This window comes from Phyllobates terribilis, unplaced genomic scaffold (genome assembly GCF_046119375.1).
Source record: "Phyllobates terribilis strain yellow unplaced genomic scaffold, ASM4611937v1 Scaffold_5__5_contigs__length_657084704, whole genome shotgun sequence".
NCBI lineage: Eukaryota > Metazoa > Chordata > Amphibia > Anura > Dendrobatidae > Phyllobates > Phyllobates terribilis.
The window spans coordinates 306293574-306310340 of NW_027362765.1; positions in this window are offsets into that span (position 1 = coordinate 306293574).

The window sequence follows — 16767 nt, forward strand, 5'->3', positions numbered from 1 at the left end:
ATTTTTTACCATGGTATGGCAAAATCACAATTATTGTTTTCAGGGGTATACCACACTTTTTTAAATAGAGAAATTTGCGGCTGAACAGTAAGCGACACACTCAAACTGCTTTTTTTTTAGATACTAAAGGCCAAAAACTGGATAGTACAGCGATTTGACCTGTGGAACTGCGAAACCACACTGGGATGTCGGGCCTACACAAGACTATTTTCAACAGATATATTTTTGTGTCACAACAGTCAGGAGACACTACTGTTTTTCTTTACGGAAAAAACTACCAAAACCTGAATAATAGACATTTTTTACCGTGGGATGGCAAAACCACAGTTATTGTTTACTGGGGTATACCACACTTTTTTAAATAGAGATATTTGCGGCTGAACAGTGAGCGACACACTTAAACTGCTTTTTTTTTAGATACCAAAGGCCCAAAACTGGATAGTACAGTGATTTGACCCGTGGAACTGCGAAACCACACTGGGATGTCGGGCCTACACAAGACTATTTTCAACAGATATATTTTTGTGTCACAACAGTCAGGAGACACTTCTGTTTTTCTTTACGGAAACAGCTACCAAAACCTGAATAATAGAGATTTTTTACCGTGGGATGGCAAAACCACAGTAATTGTTTACTGGGGTATACCACACTTTTTTAAATAGAGATATTTGCGGCTGAACAGTGAGCGACACACTCAAACTGCTTTTTTTTTAGATACCAAAGGCCCAAAACTGGATAGCACAGCGATTTTACCCGTGGAACTGCGAAACCACACTGGGATGTATGGCCTACACAAGACTATTTTCAACAGATATATTTTTGTGTCACAACAGTCAGGAGACACTACTGTTTTTCTTTACGGAAAAAACTACCAAAACCTGAATAATAGACATTTTTTACCGTGGGATAGCAAAACCACAGTTATTTTTTACTGGGGTATACCACACTTTTTTAAATAGAGATATTTGCGGCTGAACAGTGAGCGACACACTCAAACTGCTTTTTTTTTAGATACCAAAGGCCCAAAACTGGGTAGTACAGCGATTTGACCCGTGGAACTGCGAAACCACATTGGGATATTGGGCCTACACAAGACTATTTTCAACATATATATTTTTGTGTCACAACAGTCAGGAGACACTACTGTTTTTCTTTACGGAAAAAACTACGAAAACCTGAATAATAGAGATTTTTTACCGTGAGATGGCAAAACCACAGTTATTTTTTACTGGGGTATACCACACTTTTTTAAATAGAGATATTTGCGGCTGAACAGTGAGCGACACACTCAAACTGCTTTTTTTTTAGATACCAAAGGCCCAAAACAGGATAGTACAGCGATTTGACCCGTGGAACTGCGAAACCACACTGGGATGTTGGGCCTACACAAGACTATTTTCAACAGATATATTTTTGTGTCACAACAGTCAGGAGACACTACTGATTTTCTTTACGGAAAAAACTACCAAAACCTGAATAATAGAGATTTTTTACCGTGGGATGGCAAAACCACAGTTATTGTTTACTGGGGTATACCACACTTTATTAAATAGAGATATTTGCGGCTGAACAGTAAGCGACACACTCAAACTGCTTTTTTTTAGATAACAAAGGCCCAAAACTGGATAGTACAGCGATTTGACCCGTGGAACTGCGAAACCACACTGGGATGTCGGGCCTACACAAGACTATTTTCAACAGATATATTTTTGTGTCACAACAGTCAGGAGACACTACTGTTTTTTCTTTACGGAAAAAACGACCAAAACCTGAATAATAGAGATTTTTTACCGTGGGATGGCAAAACCACAGTTATTGTTTACTGGGGTATACCACACTTTTTTAAATAGAGATATTTGCGGCTGAACAGTGAGCGACACACTCAAACTGCTTTTTTTTTAGATACCAAAGGCCCAAAACTGGATAGTACAGCGATTTAACCCGTGGAACTGCGAAACCACACTGGGATGTCGGGCCTACACAAGAGTATTTTCAACAGATATATTTTTGAGTCACAACAGTCAGGAGACACTACTGTTTTTCTTTACGGAAAAAACTACCAAAAGCTGAATAATAGAGATTTTTTACCGTGGTATGGCAAAATCACAGTTATTGTTTTCTGGGGTATACCACACTTTTTTAAATAGAGATATTTGCAGCTGAACAGTAAGCGACACACTCAAACTGCTTATTTTTTAGATACAAAAGGCCCAAAACTGGATAGTACAGCGATTTGACTCGTGGAACTGCGAAACCACACTGGGATGTTGGGCCTACACAAGACTATTTTCAACAGATATATTTTTGTGTCACAACAGTCATGAGACACTACTGTTTTTCTTTACTGAAAATACAACCAAAGCCTGTATAATAGAGATTTTTTACCGCGGGATGGCAAAACCACAGTTATTGTTTAATGGGGTATACCACACTTTTTTAAATAGAGATATTTGCAGCTGAACAGTGAGCGACACACTCAAACTGCTTTTTTTTTAGATACCAAAGGCCCAAAACTGGATAGTACAGCGATTTGACCCGTGGAACTGCGAAACCACACTGGGATATCGGGCCTACACAAGACTATTTTCAACAGATATATTTTTGTGTCACAACAGTCAGGAGACACTACTGTTTTTCTTTACGGAAACAACTCCCAAAACCTGAATAATAGAGATTTTTTACCGTGGGATGGCAAAACCACAGTTATTGTTTACTGGGGTATACCACACTTTTTTAAATAGAGATATTTGCGGCTGAACAGTGAGCGACACACTCAAACTGCTTTTTTTTAGATTCGAAAGGCCCAAAACTGGGTAGTACAGCGATTTGAACCGTGGAACTGCGAAACCACACTGGGATGTCGGGCCTACACAAGACTATTTTCAATAGATATATTTTTGTGTCACAACAGTCAGGAGACACTACTGTTTTTCTTTACGGAAAAAACTACCAAAACCTGAATAATAGAGATTTTTTACCGTGGGATGGCAAAACCACAGTTATTGTTTACTGGGGTATACCACACTTTTTTAAATAGAGATATTTGCGGCTGAACACTGAGCGACACACTCAAACTGCTTTTTGTTTAGATACCAAAGGCCCAAAACTGGATAGTACAGCGATTTGACCCGTGGAACTGCGAAACCACACTGGGATGTCGGGCCTACACAAGACTATTTTCAACAGATATATTTTTGTGTCACAACAGTCAGGAGACACTACTGTTTTTCTTTACGGAAAAAACTACTAAAACCTGAATAATAGAGATTTTTTACCGTGAAATGGCAAAACCACAGGTATTGTTTACTGGGGTATACCACACTTTTTTAAATAGAGATATTTGCGGCTGAACAGTGAGCGACACACTCAAACTGCTTTTTTTTTAGATACCAAGGGCCCAAAACTGGATAGTACAGCGATTTGACCCGTGGAACTGCGAAACCACACTGGGATGTCGGGCCTACACAAGACTATTTTCAACAGATATATTTTTGTGTCACAACAGTCAGGAGACACTACTGTTTTTCTTTACGGAAAGAACTAAAAAAACCGTAATAATAGAGATTTTTTACCGTGGGATGGAAAAACCACAGTTATTGTTTACTGGGGTATACCACACTTTTTTAAATAGAGATATTTGCGGCTGAACAGTGAGCGACACACTCAAACTGCTTTTTTTTTAGATACCAAAGGCCCAAAACTGGATAGTACATCGATTTGACCCGTGGAACTGCGAAACCACACTGGGATGTCGGGCCTACACAATACTATTTTCAAAAGATATATTTTTGTGTGACAACAGTCAGGAGACACTACTGTTTTTCTTTACGGAAAAAACTACCAAAACCTGAATAATAGAGATTTTTTACCATGGTATGGCAAAATCACAATTATTGTTTTCAGGGGTATACCACACTTTTTTAAAAAGAGAAATTTGCGGCTGAACAGTAAGCGACACACTCAAACTGCTGTTTTTTTAGATACTAAAGGCCAAAAACTGGATAGTACAGCGATTTGACCCGTGGAACTGCGAAACCACACTGGGATGTCGGGCCTACACAAGACTATTTTCAACAGATATATTTTTGTGTCACAACAGTCAGGAGACACTACTGTTTTTCTTTACGGAAAAAACTACCAAAACCTGAATAATAGACATTTTTTACCGTGGGATGGCAAAACCACAGTTATTGTTTACTGGGGTATACCACACTTTTTTAAATAGAGATATTTGCGGCTGAACAGTGAGCGACACACTTAAACTGCTTTTTTTTTAGATACCAAAGGCCCAAAACTGGATAGTACAGTGATTTGACCCGTGGAACTGCGAAACCACACTGGGATGTCGGGCCTACACAAGACTATTTTCAACAGATATATTTTTGTGTCACAACAGTCAGGAGACACTTCTGTTTTTCTTTACGGAAACAGCTACCAAAACCTGAATAATAGAGATTTTTTACCGTGGGATGGCAAAACCACAGTAATTGTTTACTGGGGTATACCACACTTTTTTAAATAGAGATATTTGCGGCTGAACAGTGAGCGACACACTCAAACTGCTTTTTTTTTAGATACCAAAGGCCCAAAACTGGATAGCACAGCGATTTTACCCGTGGAACTGCGAAACCACACTGGGATGTATGGCCTACACAAGACTATTTTCAACAGATATATTTTTGTGTCACAACAGTCAGGAGACACTACTGTTTTTCTTTACGGAAAAAACTACCAAAACCTGAATAATAGACATTTTTTACCGTGGGATAGCAAAACCACAGTTATTTTTTACTGGGGTATACCACACTTTTTTAAATAGAGATATTTGCGGCTGAACAGTGAGCGACACACTCAAACTGCTTTTTTTTTAGATACCAAAGGCCCAAAACTGGGTAGTACAGCGATTTGACCCGTGGAACTGCGAAACCACATTGGGATATCGGGCCTACACAAGACTATTTTCAACAGATATATTTTTGTGTCACAACAGTCAGGAGACACTACTGTTTTTCTTCACGGAAAAAACTACGAAAACCTGAATAATAGAGATTTTTTACCGTGGGACGGCAAAACCACAGTTATTTTTTACTGGGGTATACCACACTTTTTTAAATAGAGATATTTGCGGCTGAACAGTGAGCGACACACTCAAACTGCTTTTTTTTTAGATACCAAAGGCCCAAAACAGGATAGTACAGCGATTTGACCCGTGGAACTGCGAAACCACACTGGGATGTCGGGCCTACACAAGACTATTTTCAACAGATATATTTTTGTGTCACAACAGTCAGGAGACACTACTGATTTTCTTTACGGAAAAAACTACCAAAACCTGAATAATAGAGATTTTTTACCGTGGGATGGCAAAACCACAGTTATTGTTTACTGGGGTATACCACACTTTTTTAAATAGAGATATTTGCGGCTGAACAGTGAGCGACACACTTAAACTGCTTTTTTTTTTAGATACCAAAGGCCCAAAACTGGATAGTACAGCGATTTGACCCGTGGAACTGCGAAACCACACTGGGATGTCGGGCCTACACAAGATTATTTTCAACAGATATATTTTTGTGTCACAACAGTCAGGAGACACTACTGTTTTTCTTTACGGAAAAAACTACCAAAAGCTGAATAATAGAGATTTTTTACCGTGGTATGGCAAAACCACAGTTATTGTTTACTGGGGTATACCACACTTTATTAAATAGAGATATTTGCGGCTGAACAGTAAGCGACACACTCAAACTGCTTTTTTTTAGATAACAAAGGCCCAAAACTGGATAGTACAGCGATTTGACGCGTGGAACTGCGAAACCACACTGGGATGTCGGGCCTACACAAGACTATTTTCAACAGATATATTTTTGTGTCACAACAGTCAGGAGACACTACTGTTTTTTCTTTACGGAAAAAACTACCAAAACCTGAATAATAGAGATTTTTTACCGTGGGATGGCAAAACCACAGTTATTGTTTACTGGGGTATACCACACTTTTTTAAATAGAGATATTTGCGGCTGAACAGTGAGCGACACACTCAAACTGCTTTTTTTTTAGATACCAAAGGCCCAAAACTGGATAGTACAGCGATTTAACCCGTGGAACTGCGAAACCACACTGGGATGTCGGGCCTACACAAGAGTATTTTCAACAGATATATTTTTGAGTCACAACAGTCAGGAGACACTACTGTTTTTCTTTACGGAAAAAACTACCAAAAGCTGAATAATAGAGATTTTTTACCGTGGTATGGCAAAATCACAGTTATTGTTTTCTGGGGTATACCACACTTTTTTAAATAGAGATATTTGCAGCTGAACAGTAAGCGACACACTCAAACTGCTTATTTTTTAGATACAAAAGGCCCAAAACTGGATAGTACAGCGATTTGACTCGTGGAACTGCGAAACCACACTGGGATGTTGGGCCTACACAAGACTATTTTCAACAGATATATTTTTGTGTCACAACAGTCAGGAGACACTACTGTTTTTCTTTACGGAAAAAACAACCAAAACCTGAAGAATAGAGATTTTTTACCGTGGGATGGCAAAACCACAGTTATTGTTTAATGGGGTATACCACACTTTTTTAAATAGAGATATTTGCAGCTGAACAGTGAGCGACACACTCAAACTGCTTTTTTTTTAAATACCAAAGGCCCAAAACTGGATAGTACAGCGATTTGACCCGTGGAACTGCGAAACCACACTGGGATATCGGGCCTACACAAGACTATTTTCAACAGATATATTTTTGTGTCACAACAGTCAGGAGACACTACTGTTTTTCTTTACGGAAACAACTACCAAAACCTGAATAATAGAGATTTTTTACCGTGGGATGGCAAAACCACAGTTATTGTTTACTGGGGTATACCACACTTTTTTAAATAGAGATATTTGCGGCTGAACAGTGAGCGACACACTCAAACTGCTTTTTTTTAGATACGAAAGGCCAAAAACTGGGTAGTACAGCGATTTGAACCGTGGAACTGCGAAACCACACTGGGATGTCGGGCCTACACAAGACTATTTTCAATACATATATTTTTGTGTCACAACAGTCAGGAGACACTACTGTTTTTCTTTACGGAAAAAACTACCAAAACCTGAATAATAGAGATTTTTTACCGTGAGATGGCAAAACCACAGTTATTTTTTACTGGGGTATACCACACTTTTTTAAATAGAGATATTTGCGGCTGAACAGTGAGCGACACACTCAAACTGCTTTTTTTTTTTGATACCAAAGGCCCAAAACTGGATAGTACAGCGATTTGACCCATGGAACTGCGAAACCACACTGGGATGTTGGGCTTACACAAGACTATTTTCAACAGATATATTTTTGTGTCACAACAGTATGGAGACACTACTGTTTTTCTTTACGGAAAAAACTACCAAAACCTGAATAATAGAGATTTTTTACCGTGGGATGGCAAAACCACAGTTATTGTTTACTGGGGTATACCACACTTTTTTAAATAGAGATATTTGCGGCTGAACACTGAGCGACACACTCAAACTGCTTTTTGTTTAGATACCAAAGGCCCAAAACTGGATAGCACAGCGATTTGACCCGTGGAACTGCGAAACCACACTGGGATGTCGGGCCTACACAAGACTATTTTCAACAGATATATTTTTGTGTCACAACAGTCAGGAGACACTACTGTTTTTCTTTACGGAAAAAACTACTAAAACCTGAATAATAGAGATTTTTTACCGTGAAATGGCAAAACCACAGGTATTGTTTACTGGGGTATACCACACTTTTTTAAATAGAGATATTTGCGGCTGAACAGTGAGCGACACACTCAAACTGCTTTTTTTTTAGATACCAAAGGCCCAAAACTGGATAGTACAGCGATTTGACCCGTGGAACTGCGAAACCACACTGGGATGTCGGGCCTACACAAGACTATTTTCAACAGATATATTTTTGTGTCACAACAGTCAGGAGACACTACTGTTTTTCTTTACGGAAACAACTAAAAAAACCTGAATAATAGAGATTTTTTACCGTGGGATGGCAAAACCACAGTTATTGTTTACTGGGGTATACCACACTTTTTTAAATAGAGATATTTGCGGCTGAACAGTGAGCGACACACTCAAACTGCTTTTTTTTTAGATACCAAAGGCCCAAAACTGGATAGTACATCGATTTGACCCGTGGAACTGCGAAACCACACTGGGATGTCGGGCCTACACAATACTATTTTCAAAAGATATATTTTTGTGTGACAACAGTCAGGAGACACTACTGTTTTTCTTTACGGAAAAAACTACCAAAACCTGAATAATAGAGATTTTTTACCATGGTATGGCAAAATCACAATTATTGTTTTCAGGGGTATACCACACTTTTTTAAATAGAGAAATTTGCGGCTGAACAGTAAGCGACACACTCAAACTGCTTTTTTTTTAGATACTAAAGGCCAAAAACTGGATAGTACAGCGATTTGACCCGTGGAACTGCGAAACCACACTGGGATGTCGGGCCTACACAAGACTATTTTCAACAGATATATTTTTGTGTCACAACAGTCAGGAGACACTACTGTTTTTCTTTACGGAAAAAACTACCAAAACCTGAATAATAGACATTTTTTACCGTGGGATGGCAAAACCACAGTTATTGTTTACTGGGGTATACCACACTTTTTTAAATAGAGATATTTGCGGCTGAACAGTGAGCGACACACTTAAACTGCTTTTTTTTTAGATACCAAAGGCCCAAAACTGGATAGTACAGTGATTTGACCCGTGGAACTGCGAAACCACACTGGGATGTCGGGCCTACACAAGACTATTTTCAACAGATATATTTTTGTGTCACAACAGTCAGGAGACACTTCTGTTTTTCTTTACGGAAACAGCTACCAAAACCTGAATAATAGAGATTTTTTGACGTGGGATGGCAAAACCACAGTAATTGTTTACTGGGGTATACCACACTTTTTTAAATAGAGATATTTGCGGCTGAACAGTGAGCGACACACTCAAACTGCTTTTTTTTTAGATACAAAAGGCCCAAAACTGGATAGTACAGCGATTTGACCCGTGGAACTGCGAAACCACACTGGGATGTCGGGCCTACACTAGACTATTTTCAACAGATATATTTTTGTGTCACAACAGTCAGGAGACATTACTGTTTTTCTTTACGGAAACAACTACCAAAACCTGAATAATAGAGATTTTTTACCGTGGGATGGCAAAACCACAGTTATTGTTTACTGGGGTATACCACACTTTTTTAAATAGAGATATTTGCGGCTGAACAGTGAGCGACACACTCAAACTGCTTTTTTTTTAGATACCAAAGGCCCAAAACTGGGTAGTACAGTGATTTGACCCGTGGAACTGCGAAACCACACTGGGAAGTCGGGCCTACACAAAACTATTTTCAACAGATATATTTTTGTGTCACAACAGTCAGGAGACATTACTGTTTTTCTTTACGGAAAAAACTACCAAAACCTTGATAATAGAGATTTTTTACCGTGAGATGGCAAAACCACAGTTATTTTTTACTGGGGTATACCACACTTTTTTAAATAGAGATATTTGCGGCTGAACAGTGAGCGACACACTCAAACTGCTTTTTTTTTTTGATACCAAAGGCCCAAAACTGGATAGTACAGCGATTTGACCCGTGGAACTGCGAAACCACACTGGGATGTCGGGCCTACACAAGACTATTTTCAACAGATATATTTTTGTGTCACAACAGTCAGGAGACATTACTGTTTTTCTTTACGGAAAAAACTACCAAAACCTTGATAATAGAGATTTTTTACCGTGAGATGGCAAAACCACAGTTATTTTTTACTGGGGTATACCACACTTTTTTAAATAGAGATATTTGCGGCTGAACAGTGAGCGACACACTCAAACTGCTTTTTTTTTTTGATACCAAAGGCCCAAAACTGGATAGTACAGCGATTTGACCCGTGGAACTGCGAAACCACACTGGGATGTCGGGCCTACACAAGACTATTTTCAACAGATATATTTTTGTGTCACAACAGTCAGGAGACACTGCTGTTTTTCTTTACGGAAAAAACTACCAAAACCTGAATAATAGACATTTTTTACCGTGGGATGGCAAAACCACAGTTATTGTTTACTGGGGTATACCACACTTTTTTAAATAGAGATATTTGCGGCTGAACAGTGAGCGACACACTTAAACTGCTTTTTTTTTAGATACCAAAGGACCAAAACTGGATAGTACAGTGATTTGACCCGTGGAACTGCGAAACCACACTGGGATGTCGGGCCTACACAAGACTATTTTCAACAGATATATTTTTGTGTCACAACAGTCAGGAGACACTTCTGTTTTTCTTTACGGAAACAGCTACCAAAACCTGAATAATAGAGATTTTTTACCGTGGGATGGCAAAACCACAGTTATTGTTTACTGGGGTATACCACACTTTTTTAAATAGAGATATTTGCGGCTGAACAGTGAGCGACACACTCAAACTGCTTTTTTTTTAGATACCAAAGGCCCAAAACTGGATAGTACAGCGATTTGACCCGTGGAACTGCGAAACCACACTGGGATGTCGGGCCTACACTAGACTATTTTCAACAGATATATTTTTGTGTCACAACAGTCAGGAGACATTACTGTTTTTCTTTACGGAAAAAACTACCAAAACCTTGATAATAGAGATTTTTTACCGTGAGATGGCAAAACCACAGTTATTTTTTACTGGGGTATACCACACTTTTTTAAATAGAGATATTTGCGGCTGAACAGTGAGCGACACACTCAAACTGCTTTTTTTTTTGATACCAAAGGCCCAAAACTGGATAGTACAGCGATTTGACCCGTGGAACTGCGAAACCACACTGGGATGTCGGGCCTACACAAGACTATTTCAACAGATACATTTTTCTGTCACAACAGTCAGGAGACACTACTGTTTTTCTTTACGGAAAAAACTACCAAATGCTGAATAATAGAGATTTTTTACCGTGGGATGGAAAAACCACAGTTATTGTTTACTGGGGTATACCACACTTTTTTAAATAGAGATATTTGCGGCAGAACAGTGAGCGACACACTTAAACTGCTTTTTTTTTAGATACCAAAGGCCCAAAACTGGATAGTACAGCGATTTGACCCATGGAACTGCGAAACCACACTGGGATGTCGGGCCTACACAAGACTATTTTCAACAGATATATTTTTGTGTCACACTGTCAGGAGACACTACTGTTTTTCTTTACGGAAAAAACTACCAAAACCTGAGTAATAGAGATTTTTTACCGTGGGATAGCAAAACCACAGGTATTGTTTACTGGGGTATACCACACTTTTTTAAATAGAGATATTTGCTTCTGAACAGTGAGCGACACACTCAAACTGCTTTTTTTTTAGATACCAAAGGCCCAAAACTAGATAGTACAGCGATTTGACCCGTGGAACTGCGAAACCACACTGGGATGTCGGGCCTACACAAGACTATTTTCAACAGATATATTTTTGTGTCACAAAAGTCAGGAGACACTACTGTTTTTCTTTACGGAAAAAACTACCAAATGCTGAATAATAGAGATTTTTTACCGTGGTATGGCAAAATCACAGTTATTGTTTTCTGGGGTATACCACACTTTTTTAAATAGAGATATTTGCAGCTGAACAGTGAGCGACACACTCAAACTGCTTTTTTTTTAGATACCAAAGGCCCAAAACTGGATAGTACAGCGATTTGACCCGTGGAACTGCGAAACCACACTGGGATGTCGGGCCTACACAAGACTATTTTCAACAGATATATTTTTGTGTCACAACAGTCAGGAGACACTACTGTTTTTCTTTACGGAAACAACTACCAAAACCTGAGTAATAGAGATTTTTTACCGTGGGATGGCAAAACCACATTTATTGTTCACTGGGGTATACCACACTTTTTTAAATAGAGATATTTGTGGCTGAACAGTGAGCGACACACTCAAACTGCTTTTTTTTAGATACCAAAGGCCCAAAACTGGATAGTACAGCGATTTGACCCGTGGAACTGCGAAACCACACTGGGATGTCGGGCCTACACAAGACTATTTTCAACAGATATATTTTTGTGTCACAACAGTCAGGAGACACTACTGTTTTTCTTTACGGAAACAACTACCAAAGCCTGAATAATAGAGATTTTTTACCGTGGGATGGCAAAACCACAGTTATTGTTTACTGGGGTATACCACACTTTTTTAAATAGAGATATTTGCGGCTGAACAGTGAGCGACACACTCAAACTGCTTTTTTTTAGATACCAAAGGCCCAAAACTGGGTAGTACAGCGATTTGAACCGTGGAACTGCGAAACCACACTGGGATGTCGGGCCTACACAAGACTATTTTCAACAGATATATTTTTGTGTTACAACAGTCAGGAGACACTACTGTTTTTCTTTACGGAAAAAACTACCAAAACCTGAATAATAGAGATTTTTTACCGTGAGATGGCAAAACCACAGTTATTTTTTACTGGGGTATACCACACTTTTTTAAATAGAGATATTTGCGGCTGAACAGTGAGCGACACACTCAAACTGCTTTTTTTTAGATACCAAAGGCCCAAAACTGGATAGTACAGCAATTTGACCCGTGGAACTGCGAAACCACACTGGGATGTCGGGCCTACACAAGACTATTTTCAACAGATATATTTTTGTGTCACAACAGTCATGAGACACTACTGTTTTGCTTTACGGAAAAAACTACCAAAACCTGAATAATAGAGATTTTTTACCGTGGGATGGCAAAACCACAGTTATTGTTTACTGGGGTATACCACACTTTTTTAAATAGAGATATTTGCAGCTGAACAGTAAGCGACACACTCAAACTGCTTTTTTTTTAGATACCAAAGACCCAAAACTGGATAGTACAGCGATTTGACCCGTGGAACTGCGAAACCACACTGGGATGTCGGGCCTACACAAGACTATTTTCAACAGATATATTTTTGTGTCACAACAGTCAGGAGACACTACTGTTTTTCTTTACGGAAACAACTACCAAAACCTGAGTAATAGAGATTTTTTACCGTGAGATGGCAAAACCACAGTTATTGTTTACTGGGGTATACCACACTTTTTTAAATAGAGATATTTGCGGCTGAACAGTGAGCGACACACTCAAACTGCTTTTTTTTTAGATACCAAAGGCCCAAAACTGGATAGTACAGCGATTTGACCCGTGGAACTGCGAAACCACACTGGGATATCGGGCCTACACAAGACTATTTTCAACAGATATATTTTTGTGTCACAACAGTCAGGAGACACTACTGTTTTTCTGTACGGAAACAACTACCAAAGCCTGAATAATAGAGATTTTTTACCGTGGGATGGCAAAACCACAGTTATTGTTTACTGGGGTATACCACACTTTTTTAAATAGAGATATTTGTGGCTGAACAGTGAGCGACACACTCAAACTGCTTTTTTTTAGATACCAAAGGCCCAAAACTGGGTAGTACAGCGATTTGAACCGTGGAACTGCGAAACCACACTGGGATGTCGGGCCTACACAAGACTATTTTCAACAGATATATTTTTGTGTCACAACAGTCAGGAGACACTACTGTTTTTCTTTACGGAAAAAACTACCAAAACCTGAATAATAGAGATTTTTTACCGTGAGATGGCAAAACCACAGTTATTTTTTACTGGGGTATACCACACTTTTTTAAATAGAGATATTTGCGGCTGAACAGTGAGCGACACACTCAAACTGCTTTTTTTTTTTGATACCAAAGGCCCAAAACTGGATAGTACAGCGATTTGACCCGTGGAACTGCGAAACCACACTGGGATGTCGGGCTTACACAAGACTATTTTCAACAGATATATTTTTGTGTCACAACAGTCAGGAGACACTACTGTTTTTCTTTACGGAAAAAACTACCAAAACCTGAATAATAGAGATTTTTTAACGTGGGATGGCAAAACCACAGTTATTGTTTACTGGGGTATACCACACTTTTTTAAATAGAGATATTTACGGCTGAACAGTGAGCGACACACTCAAACTGCTTTTTTTTCAGATACCAAAGGCCCAAAACTGGATAGTGCAGCGATTTGACCCGTGGAACTGCGAAACCACACTGGGATGTCGGGCCTACACAAGATTATTTTCAACAGATATATTTTTGTGTCACAACAGTCAGGAGACACTACTGTTTTTCTTTACGGAAAAAACTACTAAAACCTGAATAATAGAGATTTTTTACCGTGGGATGTCAAAACCACAGGTATTGTTTACTGGGGTATACCACACTTTTTTAAATAGAGATATTTGCGGTTGAACAGTGAGCGACACACTCAAACTGCTTTTTTTTTTAGATACCAAAGGCCCAAAACTGGATAGTACAGCGATTTGACCCGTGGAACTGCGAAACCACACTGGGATGTCGGGCCTACACACGACTATTTTCAACAGATATATTTTTGTGTCACAACAGTCAGGAGACACTACTGTTTTTCTTTACGGAAACAACTACCAAAACCTGAATAATAGAGATTTTTTACCGTGGGATGGCAAAACCACAGTTATTGTTTACTGGGGTATACCACACTTTTTTAAATAGAGATATTTGCGGCTGAACAGTGAGCGACACACTCAAACTGCTTTTTTTTTTTGACACCAAAGGCCCAAAACTGGATAGTACAGCAATTTGACCCGTGGAACTGCGAAACCACACTGGGATGTCGGGCCTACACAAGACTATTTTCAACAGATATATTTTTGTGTCACAACAGTCAGGAGACACTACTGTTTTTCTTTACGGAAAAAACTACCAAAACCTGAATAATAGAGATTTTTTACCGTGGGATGGCAAAACCACAGTTATTGTTTACTAGGGTATACCACACTTTTTTAAATAGAGATATTTGCAGCTGAACAGTGAGTGACACACTCAAACTGCTTTTTTTTTAGATACCAAAGGCCCAAAACTGGATAGTACAGCGATTTGACCCGTGGAACTGCGAAACCACACTGGGATGTCGGGCCTACACAAGACTATTTTCAACAGATATATTTTTGTGTCACAACAATCAGGAGACACTACTGTTCTTCTTTACGGAAAAAACTACCAAAACCTGAGTAATAGAGATTTTTTACCGTGAGATGGCAAAACCACAGTTATTTTTTACTGGGGTATACCACACTTTTTTAAATAGAGATATTTGCGGCTGAACAGTGAGCGACACACTCAAACTGCTTTTTTTTAAATACCAAAGGCCCAAAACTGGGTAGTACAGCGATTTGAACCGTGGAACTGCGAAACCACACTGGGATGTCGGGCCTACACAAGACTATTTTCAACAGATATATTTTTGTGTCACAACAGTCAGGAGACACTACTGTTTTTCTTTACGGAAACAACTACCAAAGCCTGAATAATAGAGATTTTTTACCGTGGGATGGCAAAAGCACAGTTATTGTTTACTGGGGTATACCACACTTTTTTAAATAGAGATATTTGCGGCTGAACAGTGAGCGACACACTCAAACTGCTTTTTTTTAGATACCAAAGGCCCAAAACTGGGTAGTACAGCGATTTGAACCGTGGAACTGCGAAACCACACTGGGATGTCGGGCCTACACAAGACTATTTTCAACAAATATATTTTTGTGTCACAACAGTCAGGAGACACTACTGTTTTTCTTTACGGAAAAAACTACCAAAACCTGAATAATAGAGATTTTTTACCGTGAGATGGCAAAACCACAGTTATTTTTTACTGGGGTATACAACACTTTTTTAAATAGAGATATTTGCGGCTGAACAGTGAGCGACACACTCAAACTGCTTTTTTTTTTGATACCAAAGACCCAAAACTGGATAGTACAGCGATTTGACCCATGGAACTGCGAAACCACACTGGGATGTCGGGCCTACACAAGACTATTTTCAACAGATATATTTTTGTGTCACAACAGTCAGGAGACACTACTGTTTTTCTTTACGGAAACAACTAACAAAACCTGAGTAATAGAGATTTTTTACCGTGAGATGGCAAAACCACAGTTATTGTTTACTGGGGTATACCACACTTTTTTAAATAGAGATATTTGCGGCTGAACAGTGAGCGACACACTCAAACTGCTTTTTTTTTAGATACCAAAGGCCCAAAACTGGATAGTACAGCGATTTGACCCGTGGAACTGCGAAACCACACTGGGATATCGGGCCTACACAAGACTATTTTCAACAGATATATTTTTGTGTCACAACAGTCAGGAGACACTACTGTTTTTCTTTACGGAAACAACTACCAAAGCCTGAATAATAGAGATTTTTTACCGTGGGATGGCAAAACCACAGTTATTGTTTACTGGGGTATACCACACTTTTTTAAATAGAGATATTTGCGGCTGAACAGTGAGCGACACACTCAAACTGCTTTTTTTTAGATACCAAAGGCCCAAAACTGGGTAGTACAGCGATTTGAACCGTGGAACTGCGAAACCACACTGGGATGTCGGGCCTACACAAGACTATTTTCAACAGATATATTTTTGTGTCACAACAGTCAGGAGACACTACTGTTTTTCTTTACGGAAAAAACTACCAAAACCTGAATAATAGAGATTTTTTACCGTGAGATGGCAAAACCACAGTTATTTTTTACTGGGGTATACCACACTTTTTTAAATAGAGATATTTGCGGCTGAACAGTGAGCGACACACTCAAACTGCTTTTTTTTTTTGATACCAAAGGCCCAAAAC